Source organism: Protopterus annectens, chromosome 16.part0 (assembly GCF_019279795.1).
Source record: "Protopterus annectens isolate FY-2018-M chromosome 16.part0, PAN1.0, whole genome shotgun sequence".
Lineage (NCBI taxonomy): Eukaryota > Metazoa > Chordata > Ceratodontiformes > Protopteridae > Protopterus > Protopterus annectens.
In genome coordinates, this window is record NC_056750.1 from 532,921,888 (window position 1) to 532,937,751 (window position 15,864).

Sequence of the window (15,864 nt, forward strand, 5' to 3'; positions counted from 1 at the left end):
CTGATAATGTAACCCAGACATAGAAAACCTGAGAAATTTCTTGAAGTCTTTAGCATTTGGAATGCAATAGTATGCATCATTTAGATATAATTTTATCATAAAACTTCCCTGGATAACAAGAGGTAACAGATACTAAAGAGTCAACATCTTGAAGTTTGGAACTTTCAAATACAGATTTAGAAAGGAAAGCTATAGAACTGGTCTCCATAGAGTCTTTCTTTGTACCAGAATCATTCTTGAATAGAAGCCTTTGCCCCTTTGATTTATTTGCACCAGTTCTGACTCCTAAGGTAAGTGCTGAAGAACCTGAGGAAGAAAATTCAGTTTGCTTTAAAGGGTGGGGAGGAATTCCCCTGATAGGAGATATTTGTATCCAATGCCAACTGTATCCCTCCTGAACCACCTTTAACACACAACAGTCATCAACAATCCGTTGCCACAGGGGAATTTTCAGAGCCAGTGGCTATGGCAGATTCTGTGAAATGGGGTGCCAGGAGAGGGAGTTGGGGGAAAATGCTGGTATAGTCATTCTGAAGCTGTAGGCTATCTCTTTTTAGCAAAGGATTCTTGTTTCTTGTTGTTCTCCTGCCATCTTGTTTTGTTTCACTGTTTGACTTGAAAAGACAAGGATTGCTTGTTAGACATAAAAGAGGACCTGTCCTAGAAAAGATGGTTCTCTCATGTCGGCTCTGGACACTGGAACAGCCAAACAGGACATGGCTGACCCCTGTTTCATGGTGACTGAAATGACTACACAGAGGTAGCCAGAGTGGTATGTGAGTGGTCTGAGGAACAACTTCTTGACCATTCCAGAGTCACCCACCATTGGCTAAGGCACTGACTGAGCCTGTGGAAACAGCATAGGCTCTTTTGTAAGCTGTTTTTTCTTTCTAGGTACAGTGAAAGTAGGACCATCAGTTGCAGGGTAAGTATCCTTGCTGTAAATGAGGAGTATGCCTGAGATGTGGTATGCTTTGTGGAACAAGTTCATTGGAAAGTAAGTTGTCAAATAGTTTTCACAAGCAACACACACACACACACACACACACACACACACACACACACACACACACACACACACACACACACACACACACACACACACACACATATGTAATCCCTTAAACAATGTAACAGAGAAACAGAACACTGAAATCCTGTCAGAAATCTCTTCAAATGCAGAGTCCTACAGCACCAGAGAGAGACTAGAGAGACTTTGGAGTGTTTAAGTACAATTTTTCTGCTTTTTCTTTCTGTTTATTGTTAATTCCACCTAAACGCTCGGTTTCTGGCATTTACTGATACTCATAAAGCTCATTTTTAACTGCATTTGTACTTATTTACTGCCTGCACTTTAAAAAAGTCATTTTTGTGTTAAATTGCATTATTTAAATGTTATTGTCTTCACACTAAAGTGTATCAGCCATTTCTTTACTTTAAAAGTGTTTTTTTCTGCTGTATCTGTTCTATCTTTGAAAAAAAAAATAAAACAAAAAAAAATCTTCCTATTTCCCACCTTTCTAAGCTAGAAAAGTCCGGTTTTCAGATATTTGCTGGTACCTGGACTGTGTTTAAGCTTCTGTGTTGCCCATACCTCCATACCTTACTTGGATAGATGGACGTTACTCTGTTCACCAGTGAGAGTGGGGAGCTTTGAACAGTCTACCTGTCCTTGGAGGAGTGGTTTCAGCCCAGAAATTGTAGTTTTATTGGTCATTTTGGGCTATTTTCTATCTGTTTTATCTTTCTGATATAAAAATGCATTTGTGCGGTTTTGTGCATAGCGCAGAGGCGGTTAGCTAGGCTTAAACTATTCCCGGCTCCACAGAGTCTGCTCTTCAGTTTTTCCCTTAGTACTAGCCAGTTCTTTCAGTTCTAGCACTCAAATCAGTGCCTTTGGACTCGCACTTGCTTAAAAAAGTGACAGAAGCACTAATAATCTATAGTACTCGAACCCCAATATTTGTTTGTAGAACAGTCAAATTACTCTCCACTCACCAGCTTAACGAGCCCAACATTTGTTTGTAAAGAACAGTCAAATTACTCTCCCCCACCAGCTTAACAAGAAAAAGTTCCTCAATCTATTCAAGAATGTCCAAAGGCCAGTTCCCAGTGCATTCTCCTGTCCACCTGATGAATCTGAGCATCCTGAGGCAATGTCACAACTGCCTTATGTACACAGACAACCCTCTCCTCCTACCACAAGACACCAAAATCTGTGAGAGATGCACCTACACAGCCAAACTTCAGGCAAAGCTCTCTCCAGCCACGACTGGAATAGACAGTTAAGAGGAGAAGGCAACAACCTGCAATACCACACATAGACCAACCACACCTGCAACTGCAAATTCCACACATACATACACAAAGACATACTTGGAGGCTTTAAATAAAAATCTGCAGAAACAACAGAGACCTTCAAAGCAGACACACAGACACAACGCAACCAACACATAACCTCCAAAACCAGTGTGCCACACAACCACAGCCCATAAGGCATAACATCATACCTAACACACTTGTAATAGGAGACTCCATAGTCAGGCACACTGATGTCCCACTCACCAGGCTTGACAAAGAGAAGGTTACTGTCAGCTGCTTGTCGGGCACCAGAATCCGTGACATCATGCAGGCACTAAGGTCATTCCATAACAAGTACAAATATGACTCTGTCATTGTCCATGTTGGTGTGAATGACCTGAGACATACCTCCCGGAACTACATGAAAAGAGACATAGAAGAGCTCTCTGATCATGTAACCAAGGCAGATATGACTCTAGCCCAGAGTAGCATCTTACCTTCACCAAGAATGATACCTCAGTACAAGGATAAAATGATAAATTTCAACAACTGGCTAAGCTTCTGGTGTCATTCAAAGGGGATCCAGTATATGTCTGCCTGGGATGACATGCTCAACAAGCCATGATGCTTCCCCAGAGATGGCCTGCACTTGTCACCACTGGGATTCAGGATACTAGCCAAGGCTCTTGCCACCCCCATAGTGCCTTTTTTAGGCAAGGGTCAAAAGACAAACCCACCACCGTAATAAGTACCAGTGACAAAAAACTGAGGGTAATGCTGCTCAACTCCAGGAGTTTAAACCTCAAAATGCACTCACTCGAGGCTCTTCTCAAAATGGAGAACACTGATATTTGTGCAATAACTGAGACCTGGTTCAAGGCTCAATAGAGCACCACAGCGATTCCAGGCTACAACTCATACCACACATTTCGGCCGAAACACCAAAGGAGGAGGCATATCCATATTCATCAAGGATAACCACACCTCCAGACTAGTTGCAAAGTATGATGCTTCAGAGATCATCCAAGTGCAACTGACAATGGGCAAAACTGCAATCCAGATTGCAGCTTGCTATGGATACCCATCCCTGCCCCAAGACCCCCACTCCTCATTCCTTGAGGTACTGGAAAACATGAGTGTCCAACCAAACACCATAATATTGGGTGATTTCAATTACCCAAACATCAACTGGGAAAACTACTCAAGCACTAATACTGTTGCTCAATGCTTCCTGGAATATATTAACTCAAATGCCCTGGACCAGCTTATCAACACCCCCAAAAGGGACAACAATATACTAGACCTGGTCATCACCAACATGGGGGACAAGTGCTCTATACCCAAGGTAAATTCCTCGGTTAGATCAGACCACAAACTCATCACCCTCGATATCCACATACCACCCTCCCCCCTCGCCAAGGAAACCACAGTGAAAAACTTCTCCAAAGCAAACTTTATGCTACGTAAGACAGAGGTGGCAAACTTCGTTACTCCCATGCAGAATGACAATTTGGTTGAATCTGCTGTAGCCTACACAAAAGCACTCTACAAGCACTTACATGAGTGCATGGACTGTGCTATCCCAAACAAAACCAAGACCCATTCCTCCAAAAAAAAGGAAACCAGTCTAGTGGACCCTGGCCATAAACAAGCTCTATAATAGAAGGAAGAAATTATTACAAAAAAGAGTAAAAACCCAGGAATGGAGGTGTTCCCTGACCAACCTTAGCAAAAAGCTAAGATCCCTTATAAAATCCTCAAAGGCGAGCTTTGAAAGAAAAATCGCAACGGACACCAAAGACAACCACAAAGCATTTTTTAGCTATGTCAAAAACCTAAATGGCAACTCTTAGATCTGCTCTGAGCTACAGCACAGTAGTTCAAAATTCACGGAAACAACTGATATCGCCAATATACTGGCAGATAGGTTCAGTGCAAACTATAACCCCACCCTCACCCCCTGAAGGGCCCATATCTATACCAGAAGATTGCGCTGCCCACATAATCACAGACACCCAGGTGAAAACGGCACTTTCTAAAGCAAAAAACACAGCATCCATGGGACCAGACAGCATCCCAGGCTGTGTGTTACATGAACTCCAAAATGAACTAATCCCTCACCTAAATACCATGTTCAACCACAGCCTCACCTCAGGCTATGTGCCCACTGAGTGGCGCACGGCAATGGTTGTCCCGCTTCACAAGGGAGGAGCCACCACTGACCCTGAGAACTATCGCCCCATCAGCCTGATGAGCCTCATCTGCAAGGCCATGGAGTGCATCATCATGGAACTCATAAACAACAACATTGGGAACCTACTAGACCCTACCCAGTTTGGTTTCGTAAAGGGCAGGTCATGTCTTCTAAACCTGGTTGACTTTTTCGAGACAGTCACCAAAGCAATCGATGAGGGAAAGATGGTCCATACGGCATACCTTGACCTTGCGAAAGCCTTTGATACCATTCCCCACTCAGAAATTATAGACAAATTCACTAACCTAAATATAAACCCCTACATTACAAGATGGGTTGCTAACTGGCTCATGGACAGAACCCATACAGTGAAAATAGGAAACTCTAGATCCGACTCCAAACCTGTGATAAGTGAAGTACCCCAGCGCTCAGTCTTGGGACCTCTCCTGTTTGGTATTTACTTCTCCGAGATACAAGAAAACACAGAGGAACTATGGCTAACAAGGTTCGCAGATGACTGCAAACTGGGTGCCATAATTGAGACTCCTACTTACTTAGATATCCTTCAAAAGGGTCTCACTGAAACAGATACATGGTGCCAAAATCATGGCCTCAAGCTAAATGCCAAAAAGTGCATTGTCATCCCCTTCGGGAAAAACCAAGTACCTACGAATTACCACATAGGTGGCAGCTCACTTAACACAGAGAGTGTGATAAGAGACCTAGGGACCCAGGTGGATCGTAACCTCTCCTTCGATAACCACATCGCTAAAGTGATTACAAAATCGTTCTACATGGCCCACCTTATCACAAAGGGGTTTGCATCTAGAAAAAAGGAAGTTATTGTCCCCCTCTACTCATCACTCATTAGACCCATTATTGAGTACAATGCCCCATTCGGGATGTACCTTACTAGACACCTGCAACAACTGGAGAGGCCTCAAAAATACCTCACCAAGAGGATAACAGGCTTAAAACAGATGCCTTGTGCTACCAGGCTAAAAAAACTCCAACTGTACTCAGTTGCATACCAGCTACTCAGAGGTGATCTCTGCCTGACATACAAGGCTATGTCAAACCCCCAATTGCTGGAAATGCTCCACCTAAGGAAAACACAATCTACCCAAGCTACACACTCTAGGGACCTTAACTTGACCTCAAAAATAAACAGGACTTGTTGGAGGGACAGATTTATGTCTAAGAGACTCTTCCTACTCTGGAATAAGGTCTCCATATATATGAGGCAGAGCTCCTCATCAGTGCTCTTCAAGAGGAATCTTGAATGGATGGGAAACAGGAAATTCACCCTGGGAATCACTTCTGTGGCCCTGCTCGACAGAGGTGTAGGTAACTATATCACGTGGGAGGCGCAAGCCAAAACATTTTGGCTAGGGTTAATTATGCCCTAGGGCTAATAACCTAGTACCTACCTATGAACCTATGAATCTATAAATAAATTTTAGTCTGAGGGAAAAAATGGCAGGTAAGTTATCATACAAGTGAACACAAGCACTAACATGCTCCACAGAAGTTCCTGCCCATATAAAACACTTCCATACATTAAACTTTATGATATTATATACAAAGATTACATAAGAAGTAGATTTTGTCACTGAAATATATCGATACAAGTTTAGATGTAAAGTGTACTCTGTAGTATTTTGAAATTCTTATTGTGTTTGAGTGTTATTTTGACTTTATACTGAGTTTCTCATGTACCTGGAGTTAGTATATAATTGATTTATTTATGCCTATGTATCTGAAGTTTTTCTACCTGGACTTCCATTGAAAATGGTTACCCTTATCACAGTCGGACTTTCACAGTAAACATGTCAGTAAATAAAAAAAAACAGTTGTTCCTGAAAAAAGCATCTGATTTCAAAGGGTCAATATTACTAAAAAGCCCAGATATAATAAAGAGCAAAATTTGTAAAGGGCAATATTCTGTGTGGAGTGGTACCCCACTGGGGACTCATCTGCCAGAACAGAAGCAGAAGGGTGGCTGCTGTTCCTGTGAAGCCTTTGAACTGCTTTTAGAAAAGGCGGCAAGAAAGTACTGAAATTCTTCACACTAACTGCCAATTTTCCTTCCACAGGATTGCCAACTCAACAGTCAGATTGAATGCTGGGAGGGAGCCACAGCTTTTGGAAGGTGGCCAGTTGTTGTGTCTTGGGTAAGACACAGCCCATACAGCCTAAAAGCCACTGCAGCAGTGGGCATTATAAAAATATATATTAAGTCTGAAATTGCTTTGACTTGGAAAAGGCCACCATCTTCAAGGTAAAGCAATTTCCAAGTGTTTTATATATATATATATATATATATATATATATATATATATATATATATATATATATATATGTATCAGTAGCAGGGCTGTGGAGGTGCAGAAGGGGGAAAACAGGGACTTTTTTTAACTGTATATTAGTGAGTTTCACAACTCACTGATTTGCTGGCAGGATCAAACTTAACATTTCATTGTTTTAGGACTCCCTAGTCACAGACTTCTGAAAGGGCACTGGTTGGTGCACAGTCTGGTAACCCATAAAAAGGCAAAAATGACCAAAGGAATACAAAATAAAAAAAGAAATGGCATGTTTTGGTAAATAAAATATTCATGACACATTTAGAAAAACGAATCATTTTATTTTAAGCCAAACAAATAAGTTTATCAAAGCACTTAATTGGGATTCTTGTGATTGCGATTCTGGTGGATCCAGAAGTTCAATATCAAAAATTGTGTGACTACCTAAATCCAGGATAAATTTCCTTTTTTTTTTTATAAGCAGTGTCAAAAGGTCTCCACTTCTTGCACCAAAGCAAACATTTTTTTTATAGATGCAGATTAAACAAGGGTTTGAGTGAACTTTCACACCTGTGTCTTAATTCACATACTAAACATGTCTGAAGTGAAATGCAAGTCTTCTTTTTAAAGGAAGTGATGATGATCTGATTCAGACTGTTGCGCATCTACATTTTGCTAGATAAATAATGCCACAGTATTACATTTCAGACTGGCTTTCTGGCAGTTTATGTAGAGCACTGGTGGATAGTGTAGTGGATTAATGATATGAGCAGTTAAAGAACTGCTTCTCATGGTACAGGGGCCATCATTTGCCTGCTGTGTGACCTTGGGCAAGTCACTTAACCAGATAGTGCTCTGGGACAATTGGAAAATTTGGTGAAACTCCCCAGAGGTATCATTCACTGCATACCTAACAAGTGCCTATGAACCGAAGTGCTTAATATGAAATTCTCCATCAGAGTTTACAGAAACAAAGAGTTTGCTTTTTTTATATAATGAGGGCATTGGCTACATTCATCAAAGGTTTGACGACTTTGTCATTCCCCTTTGTAAAGTAACTTTAAATGGATTTATGTATAATATGTGGATGTGAACTCTGACCCGTCCCCTCTCTTCTGATCTAAATGTAACAGATGCTAATATCTAGGCAAGATGTTCACAAACAGAAAGCATTTGAAGCATCTTATGACACAACTGCCTTCTTGACTTCCTTCTGTTGCATCAGTACCTCTACATTGTTGCATTTCATTTCAAGGCATCCGTAGTGCCATTTGATATATGATACATATGTGTATTATATGATTCCATTATGAAAGGCAGAAAGCTCAAGAGAGAGAGAATCACAAATGGTAGAACAAAAAAGAGAGACTGACTCATAAGAGTGAATCACAAAACACTGAATACTTCTCTTCCACTAAAAGGCCCTTTATTAGTAAACCACAGGTACAGAATCTCCTGCACCATTTTACTCATGTGTGATAACCCTAACCCTACCCCCGCCTCTAAACCTAACCCTACAATCACATTACTAAATCCCCTCTCGCCTTACAGTACTACTATACAAAACAAAAGGACAGAGAAAAAAAAGAAGTTCATACCATAACATTCCATCTGTGTTGTCGATCTTCATTCTTCATAGGTTTATAGGTGCTTACTAGGCTAACAACCACAAGGGCTTTTTAAGTCGAGCCATGCATCCCAAATCTCTGACAAGTTCTTCTACCCTTGATAAGTGAAGCAGGGTCTTGGGAGATATAACATTTACAAGCGAGGGCCTGGGAGATGAACCATTTACAGGTTGCCTGTGTCCATTAGAGACACAGGGGCCAAACCAGGGATGAGTTTCCTGTTCCCCATCCAGTTGTCCAGGTTGTACTTGAATTGGGTTAGGAAGAAACTCTGCTTCACATTGATGGGGAGCCTGTTCCAGAGACGGGGTAATCTCTGGGATACATACCTGTCTCACCAGCAGGTCTTATTTATATCACAGGCAAGGTTTAAGTCTTTAGAATGGGTAATTCTAGTGCTGTTTGTTTTGTGGATATGCAGGAGGTCCATCAGAGTGGGGTCTGACAATGCCCTGTATGTCAGGCATGGATCTCCCCTCAAAAGCCTGAAGGAGACAGAATGCAGGGATAGAGCCTTGAGGTGGTCTACACAGGATATTTTTACTTAAGCTCTGTATTCTTTTAGTGAAAAACCTCTGTAGATGTTCCAATTGTAGGATATGCCTGGTTAGGTACATAACAAAGGGGGTACTGTACTCAATGATAAGTCTGATGAATGCCAAATACAGTGAAATAATGGCTTCCTTGGACTTTGTTTATAAGTTGTGCAACATAGAATGATTTCCTCACTACTGTAGATACGTGATGGTCCAAGGCTAGATTACTATCTGTCTGTGTCCCTAAGTCCCTGTCTACTGGGTCAGCTCTAAGGGGTGTGTTGTCAATATGATAGTTACCAGTGATGGATGACTTCCCAAAAGATACTATTATGTATTTCTTGGCATTTAGTTTTAGTCCATTGCTCTGACATCAGTTGTTTGTCTGTGTCATCCCCTCCTGGAGAGCATTTGTGTAAGTGTGGGATTCAATGACAGCTCCTAATTTGTAGTCATCTGCAAATTTAGTCAGCCAGAGACCACTGACATTGGCCTTGACTTCAAAGAAGTAAATGACAAAAAGGAGCAGTCCAAGGACTGATCCGTCAGAGATTCCACTTGTGACTGGCCCCTTTTAGAGGTGGATTCCTCACTTCTAACTTTCTGGGACCTGTCTGTGAGTCAGTTGGCTATCTACCGGGAGACATACAAGTTTTTACCTAACCTCTTGAGTTTGTTAGCAATGTCTTAAGTAGGGTATTGTGTCAAATGCCTTGGCCACATCAAGGTAGGCAGTGTGAACCATTTTGCCCTCACCCATTGCTTTGGTGACTTTCTCGAGGTCCACCAGATTGAGTAGGCATGATCTGCCCTTGACGAAACCAAACTGAGTTTGTTCCTGTGTCTGGAAGTTTATTACATCACTAATGATCATTTCCATGATAATTCTTTCCATGGCTTCACATACAAGACTAGTGAGATTTAAGGGTCTGTAGTTTCCAGGGTCTGTAGATGACCCATCTTTGTGCAGAGGGATGACTGTTGCTGTTATCCATTCATGAGGCCTGAAGCCTGTTTGGAGGTATAGTTAAATAGCAATTCCAGAAGCCCTGACAGGTCATGTTTCATGCTATTTATTTATTTTTTATTTATTATTTTATTTTATTTTACATTTGTTAACCGGGGGTGTCTGACTGAGCCGAAAAGGCCCTTTTTCAGCAGAGGCCCGGGGAGAAAAGCTCCACAAAGAAAAATTACAGATTTAGTTATTTAGACATGATCAGTATACACACAAATTACAAGAGACATGTTTTTACAGGGGTATGCAGCACCTAAACAGTTACAGTGGAGAGAACAAACAAAAAAATATTAATTTTAAAAAATAAAGGTAATTAATAGATTTGTGGTGTACAGCTGAAATTTGGAACATAGGTAGAATACATACATAGCACACAGGTACAGAACATACATTGTTGATTAGCCAGTTTTTGTAAGATTGAAAACTATTATCAAGTGCTCTAGATTTAGTATGTATATTTAGAAGGCATCCTGGGATTTATTCTGGGCCCAATAGCAGATGGAGTTATATTTGATCATATTTCCTGAGGGAAGATTGAGAGGGAGAGAGGGATAACGTTGGAGCTGAATTTATTGGGCAGTAGGTTTGTTATATCTTCTGGCTCAGTATAGGTGGCTCCATTTACAATGAGCTCGGCACACAACTGTGTACTGCCTTTGAGGTCGCAAACATAACTAAAGAATACCTTGTGGCTGTCCTTGGCTTGGGAGGCCAAATTCACCACAAATCTGGCTTTGGTAAACTTTATTGTGTTTGTTTTGTTTGATGAAAGTGCATTTATCCTGCTGGGCACAGCACCTCCTAATTTTTGCAAAGATTTTCTTCCTTCTGTTGTAAAGCCTATTTATTTTGTGATTCCACCAGGGTGGCCTGTTTTTTGAGTTAGTTCTGTAATTCTTCCTGGTGGGTATAGCTGCTTCTATGCAGCCATTAACAGGCTTGTACATGGTTTCTGTGAACAGTTCTGCATAGGCAGCAGTGTTCTCATGGTTTGTGGGGGCTTGAAATTTTGCCAGGTTATCACTTAATAGCAGGAGGTTAGCCTTATATAGTTCCTGAATATTACATGATTAGTTGGGGGTCCAGGTTTTATTTTTACTTCAAAGGAGACCATTTTGTGGTCTGACCTTACCAGGGAAGACATTACAGTAGGGGGTGTGCAGCACTTTCCCATATTAGTGAGAACCAGATCCAGTATGGCTGCACCCCTGGTTGGTGTATTGACTATCTGGTTCAGGGAGTTTGTATTTACAAAATCCAGAAATCTTTGTGCCTGTACATTTGGTGTCATATATGATTCCCAGTTAACGGTGGGGTAATTAAAGTCGCCCATGACTATGGTACTAGGTTGAATGGTTAGTGTTTCTGATAAGTTTAAATATGTGGTATGGGTTTCCTGGGTCACAGAGGAGACCTATAGCTGGCAAGGAAGTGATACTGGATTTTGCCTATGGTGATTTGAACATGGAGCAGCTCAAGTGCATTGTCCTGTCTGATCAGCCTTGAGGTATATTTATTTTTGATGTAAATAGAGACACCTCCACCATTAGTTCCTGTCTGTGTAGTAACTGGTCCAAATGTCTGGAAGGCATTATAACCTTGCACTGTTGCTGTGCTCTCTGTGGCTTTAAACCATGTCTCAGTGACCTCACAGACATCGGCATTCTGTAAGGTGAAGAGTGCTTCTAGGGAGCGGAGTTTTTTGTTTAGTCTCCTAGCATTGAGCAGAAATACCCTTAGATTTTCTTGGTTTTGATTTTCTATGTCAGGAGTACTTTCAGTTTAGCATTGCCTAAAAAAGGCAGTATGGGGGAAGACAATGTTTTAGCTAATATTTGAAAGCCTAGAGGGGAGAGATGCAGACCATCTCTGGCAATGCAGCATGGTCTGTTGACCATCTCCTTCCAGCCTGACAAATATTGCACCTCCCCTTAGAACGATACCAGAAACTAAACCAATTATTAAAGTCAATCATATTTTGTTCGTATTGTGGCATCATCCTTGGAGAAAGTAAAATACTGCTCAATGCTAGGCTTGTACCAGCCTGAGACACATATTCTGAGAGCTCCATGATGTCTCTCGTCATATACTCCAGGGAGGTATGTCTCAGGTCATTTACTCACACATGGACTATGACTGGGTCATACTGGTACTTGCAGTCCAATGACCTGAGTGCGTGTGTAATGTGGGAATCCTAGACATTGATAACCAACTGACTGTGACCTTCTCCTTACACAGCCTGGTGACAGGGACATTAGTGTGTCTCGCGATGCAGTCTTCAATGACCAGAATGTTGGATTGCATGGTGGCTTGCCTTATGGGCTTAGAGGTAGAGGCTCCATAAGATGTACCGCTATGTGTTGATGTGGGTGTTGTTTTGAAAGTGTAAATTTTGGGCTTCTGAGTGTATTTGATATGTGTACTTCATCTAGGAGGTCTTTGTGGTTTAAGAAGGTTACATTTAAGTGCTTCAGCATATGTGGGTCAATATGTCTGCTTTGAATTGTGTGTGATGGGTGCAGTGTGTGTATTACTGACAACCTTATTGACATAAGGAGTACTTTTATCTGAGAGCTTTGCCTACAGTGACAATATCTAAATACATCTCTCACATACCTTATCAGTTTGTTTGAGAATTAACTGGTTGTCAGTAAACATGAGGCAATTTCTACATTGCCTGAGGATGCCCATATCCACCAAGCTGGTAACAGAGATAGTGGTAAAGTTCATATCCATGGCAACAGACTCTTTTTGATTGATTAGATAGCTGGAGTGAGAATATGATGCAATGTCAGTAGTATTCGGTTTGCAACTCTGGGACAGTGCTTTTTCATTGCAAACTAGTTGTTCTGTGTGCAACTAAGTAGTGAAGAAATTTCAGTCATGCTTTTACAGGAAAAATGTCTCTCAAGGTGTCTGAGTCTGTACAGGGCACGGCCAAACACTTGAAGAGAAATAATACATAGACCCTGAAAATTCAAGGATGAAGTATTAAGGCAGATATTCTGAAGTTGAAACAAATCAAGCAGTACTTACTGAAAACAAAGAATAGGTTGGAAGAATGATGAAAAGTGAGTTGTCACATGAATAGCTACTGCTTGGCTACTACTAGTGCTGGTCTCACCACAGCTTCACTCTACTGGGATACAATGCTCCGTTGTTTCTTCTCTCACCAGAAGCAAAACATTAGCACCAATCCCAAGATGAGAAGCAGGCCACAGTCTGTTTGGTGCAAGAGTCTGTAGGCTAGTTGCAACATTTTCCTGGTAGATGCCTTGAATAGCAACCAGACCAATCAGGGATGTTAAACAGAGACACTCATTGTCCAACCAGAAAGAGTCAGGAATCAATGCACTCTGCTTCTTCTCTTACCAGGAGCAGAATATAAGCACAAATTCCAAGCTGTCACCTATGAAGCAATTATTAGTCTTTCTAGTGATCAGCAGTCTCCAGGAAATGATGTCCCTGTGTTCCTTCTGTCACCAGGAGAAAACAGAAGCACTAATCCCAAGATGACTACCGAGCGGTAGAATGTGTGCTCTACAATAACTGGTGGTCTTGCAATAGATGTTTTAAGGTAAGATAAAAAAAGGGTTAATATTATAAACACTGTAGTGTATACTAAGGAGTTAGATATGTAAAAGGGGGTAACTAAAGTTTCAGCTGTCTAAGTGGACAGCCACTAATTTTAAAAGAGCAAGAAAGTTTGAAAGGGGGTGGACACTTTTGTTTTCTGGCACTATGGAATACAGTGTGTTGGCCAATATATTCAAATAGTTGAAGGGAAGTGATTTCACAAAATGATAATTTGTGCTTACTCACAACAGCCAGTGAACAGGTTTAGTTCCAAACTTCGGAACTGGCTGGCCACTTCACTAGCTAAAGATTTCAAGCATGAACTCATCCCTCTTACCCATAATTCCCCACTCCTCCAGATTGCCTCAGATTGAGTTTGCAATTACAGATATCAGTGGATAACAAATAGACCAACATAGCCAGCACATGATAAGAATTAGAATGTCAGGAGCTCAGTAAGGAACTGTGGTTCCTATTAACATATCAGTCAGATCTCTCAAAGTCTTAGATTGGGGAAGGAGGGGGGGTTAATGAAGAATGAAAATAGACACCACAGATGGAACGTTATGGCAAGAACATAACTTCTTTATCTAATGTAGTCATCTTCATTTATTAACCTGTGGGACAGAGTCCCCAGCTAAAATAACCCAGGGTGGCCCTCATGGAAGTATATTCTGGAGTTCAGCAGAGCCAAAGGCACTTCTGCTCCTGGAGATGATGTCCAACTTACAATGTGCAATAAATGTACAAGGATTTGACCAAGTAGCTGCTGCACAAATGTCCTCAATAGATACCCTCAACCAAAAGGCTTGGGAAGCTGTCATAGACCTTGTGGAATGAGTCTTAATCTGACCAGGAATGTTCCTGGAGGAATACCAAAGAAATACAGTCTTTCAGCCATCTAGCTAAGGTAGTCTTAGTAATGGGTTTACCTTTTTTAACATCTGAAAACAATACGAACAACTGATCAGACTTCCTGAAAGACAATTCTATCTAAGTAAAAATGTTATTGTCTATGTACATCAAGAAAATGAAGAGTCTACTCTCCCTTATTCTGAAAATTAGGAAAGAAAACAGGAAGATTAATAGACTAATTGATAATATCTTCCCTAGTGACTTCAGGCAAAAATGATGGACTGGTATGAAGGGTTATTCTATCTTTGTGGAATATCAAGCAAGGACATTTACAGGAAAGAGACTGAAGTTCAGAGACTCTTTTGCTGAAGTAATAGCCAGCAAAAGCAATGTCTTCCAGGAAAGAATTTTCAAATCTGCTGTAGCTGCTGGTTTTAAAAGGGAGCAAACTAGAGATTGTAAAATTATAGTCAAGTCCCAAGGAGGAGTATCATCTTTTATAGGGGGATGAAGCAGAAAAGTGCCCCCTAAGGAAGGCTTTGCAGAGTTTGGATGAAGCCAGAGAAGAAGAATATTGTCCAAAATGGAAACTGGATATAGCTGCTAGCTGTACTTAAACAGTGGAGTAACCAGCTCCATTATTGAAGAGAAAGGCCAAAAATCTAAAACTACTGAGACAGGGGCTGTGAAAGCATCTGTTTGCTTCTGTTGCACCCATATGGAGAATCTTTTCCATTTGCTCTTATAAATGTTTCTGGTTGAGGATTTATGGGCAGAAATCAATATGTCCTGAACAGGGTAGGAGAGCCTGGGGTATCTAGCCATCACTGAAATTGGAGAAATCATGTGGTTAGTTTCATTCTCTGAATGTCCGTGTGACCTGATGGGTGAGAAAGGAGATCAGGGGTTGGATCCAGCATTACCTGCAGGCAAATCAGATGAAGCCAAAGAAAGGGGAGCCAGGTTTGTTGAGTCCAGAAGGGTACAATGAGGATTAGCTTTCTCTTCAACCTGATAGCCTTCCGTAAGAGCTTTGGGATCAAGTGGAGTGGGGGAAAACCATAAAACAGACCATGGGGCCAAGCATGGACTAGACCATCCCTGGGTGGCTGTCCCAGAGGAGGGATCAAGGCAAAGTACCTGTTGCATTTGTTGTTGAGAGTTGACACAAAAAGATCACAACAAGGTTGACCCCATTTCTGAAAGAATTTGTTTGCAGTGAATTGATTCAGGGACCAGTCATGAGGCATCAGTAAAAGTTGGCAGAGCATGTCCGGTAAGATGTTGGATTCTCCTGGAATGTGCATTGTCACCAGAAAGCAGTTGGTACACTCATAGCTGCTCAACATAGGGGGTAGGATCTGGTCCCTCCCTGTTTGTTTACGTACCAGACCACTGACATATTGTCCGTCTGAATAGCAATGCTTCTTAGAGGAAGAGAACTGTGTAG